Source organism: Mastomys coucha, unplaced genomic scaffold (genome assembly GCF_008632895.1).
Source record: "Mastomys coucha isolate ucsf_1 unplaced genomic scaffold, UCSF_Mcou_1 pScaffold5, whole genome shotgun sequence".
NCBI lineage: Eukaryota > Metazoa > Chordata > Mammalia > Rodentia > Muridae > Mastomys > Mastomys coucha.
This window is the reverse complement of record NW_022196911.1, coordinates 55,805,533-55,808,737: the sequence shown is the minus strand read 5'-3', so window position 1 is coordinate 55,808,737 and position 3,205 is coordinate 55,805,533.

Below are 3,205 nucleotides of genomic sequence, written 5' to 3'. Positions count from 1 at the left end.
GAATAACTTTTAAGGCTAGAGAAATGGCTTAGCAGTTACACAAGTACACAGGCTGCCCTTTGAGGTCTTGAGTTCAATTCCAAGCAACCATATGGTTGCTCAGAACCATCTATAATGTGATCAGATGCCCTCTTCTGGCATGCAAGTAAACATTCAGATAGAGCACTCATACATTAAATAAATGAATCTGAAGAAGAAGGAAAAGGAGAAGGAGAAGAAGAAGGAGAGGAGGAAGAGGAGGAGGAAGAAGAAGAAGAAGAAGAAGAAGAAGAAGAAGAAGAAGAAGAAGAAGAAGAAGAAGAACAACAACAACAACAACAACAACAACAACAACAACAACAACTGTGTGATTATAAAAAGAGAAAGAGCTATAAGAATATGTTCTGGCAAGGTGTGTGTGTGTGGGGGGGTGCATCGGTGGGCCCATGCCTAGGTATCCCTTCCCCCTGAGGGACCAGACACACACCAGTATAGTATAGAATAGAGTTTATTTAGGGTATGGGGAGGGGAGTTAAGAGGGTAGCAGAGGCAGAGAAAGGCAGAGAGAAGGAGAGATTAGAGAAGTAGGGTTGTAGCCATGACCACATGGAGAGAGGGTGGAAGGGAGTGGGAACAGAAGAGGAACAAAGGGGCAAGAGGCAAGGGAGAGAAGCAGGAGTAAGAGAGAGAGGAGGGAGCAAGCCCCTTTTATAGGGCCAGGCCTACCTAGCTATTGCCTGGTAATTATGGGGAGGAGCATACCTGGTATCTGTGGGGGTGGAGTTTAGACAGAATGCTAACAACAACAACAGCAACAGGGGGCTGGAGAGATGGCTCAGCAGGTAAAGACACTGGCTGTTCTTCCAGAGGTCTTGAGTTCAATCCCCAGAATATACATGGTGGCTCACAACCATCTGTAATGGGATCCGATGCCCTCTTCCGGTGTGTCTGAAGACAGTGACAGGGTACTCATATACATAAAAATAAAAGAAGTCTTTAAAAGAAAGAGAGAGAGACAGACAGACAGACAGAAGGGCTGAAGAGATGGCTCAGGAGTTAAGAGCACTGACAGCTCTTCCAGAGGTCCTGAATTCAATTCCTAGGTCCCTGCCCTGCTTGAGTTCCTGCCCTCACTGCTTTTGATGATGAACTGTTATACTGAACTGTGAGAGAGATAAACCCTTTCCTCTTCAAGTTGCTTTTGGTCACAGTGTTTCATCACAGCAATGGTGACCCTGACTAAGATGGGGATGTAGCTCAGTTGGTAAAGACCTCACCTAGCAGGCCATGAGTTCCGAATTTGATCCCTCCCGTTGTATACAGTGGGGCTTGGTGGTGGTGCATGCTACAGTCCTGCAGTAGAGAGGTTGCTGAAGGCAGATGAAGAGGACGGTCAGGCAGGCTGTATGGAGAAGCCTGTGTTAAAAGACAAGCCTTGGTGTTGCACAAAGAAACACATGGATGAAGCAGCCCAGAGAGGCAAGTTCTTTCTGTAAAATGGGTACACTGTAGCGGCCTCTGGCTTTCATCTCTACTGCAAGGGGGAATGTGGCATTTCCTAACAGTCTACTCCTGATTGATTAATTTGGAAAACGAGTGAAGGAAATGAAGGAGATTGGGAGGGGTAGACCTCTCAGGGCCACCTGGCTGCTGAAATGTAGCACATCCTTTGTGTAACAAGAGGTTTGTGTTTTTGCTTGATTATTTTCCCCTAATTTTTATGTGCATAGGTATTTTGTCTGCGTTGTTTGTCTGTGTACTACATTGTGCCCATGGAAGCCAAAAGAGGGTGTCAGATTCCCTGAATGTGGAGTTACAGGTGGTTGTGACCCACCATGTGGGCAGAGGGAATCCAGTCTCATCTCTCCAGCCCTAGGAATTAAAATCTTTTCATCTCCTCCACCTGATAAGACCTTGTTCATACAAGGGCTGGAGAGATGGTACAGTGGTTAAGAGCACTAAGCACTCTCTTCCAGTGCTCTTCCAGAGGACTTGAGTTCAGTTCCCAGAGACCACTTCAGGTAGCTGACAACTATCTGGAACTCTAGTTCCAAAGGATCCCATCATGCTGTCTTCTGGTGTCAGTGGGCACCTACATATATGTGGCATATATGTGTGCATGCATAAATATAAATCTTAAAAGTAGTGAATTTTTTGCATAGAAGCTTTACAAATTGAGGGGTTAAGGTCCTTGGTAGGCTAGCCAAGTTTCTTTCTTTCTTTCTTTCTTTTTTTTTTTTTTTAAAGATTTCTTTACTTGGGAGGCAGAGGCAGGTAGATTTCTAAGTTCGAGGCCAGCCTGGTTTACAGAGTGAGTTCCAAGATAGCCAGGGCTATGCAGACAAACTCTGTCTCGAAAAAAAAACATATATATATATATATATATATATATACATATATATATATATATATATGTAATATATATATATATTTTTGTTTTACTTTTGAATACACTGTAGCTATCTTCAGACACACCAGAAGAGGGCATCATATCCCCTTATAGATGGTTGTGAGCCACGATGTGGTTGCTAGGAATTGAATCCAGGACCTTTGGAAGAGCGGTCAGTGCTCTCCAAACTTCCAATAGCCAAGTTTTTAAAACTAATTTTTGCCAGGTGCATGCCTTTAATCCCAGTACTCAGGAGGCAGAGACTCCAGGATATTTGAGTTTGAGGCCAGCCTGGGCTACAGAGGTAGTTCTGGGCCATTCAGAGCCAAACAAAGGAACTTTGTCTCCAAAAAACTAAATAAATAAATAAATAAATAAATAAATAAATAAATAAATAAATAAATGAGAAAGAAAGAAAGAGAGAGAGAGAGAGAAAGAGAGAAAGGAAGAAAGTTAGTTTAAGCTTAGCCAGGTGGGGTAAAGTTAGGTTTTAAACCCAGGACAAAAGGCTTAGGTGTCTATTTAAATATCAAAGCAAACCTGACTGTTTCCCACTTCTTCCCTCCAAAACTGTAGTTACTCACTCTCTTTATACCTTTGGATCTCTTGGCTGCTGCAGCTGCTCTCCCCTCTCCCCTCTGCCCCCTCTCTCCTCACGTGGCACAGCTCAGTCCGCTCCTGTCCACACTGGGCTCTCCGCGATATCCCTGTCCCTGCCATGTTCATCCACATAACTCTAATAAACCTTCTCCTCCATCATACCTAGGAGCAGTCAGTTTCCTTCCTCCATCATACCTAGGAGCAGTCAGTCAGTTTCCTTCCTCCATCATACCTAGG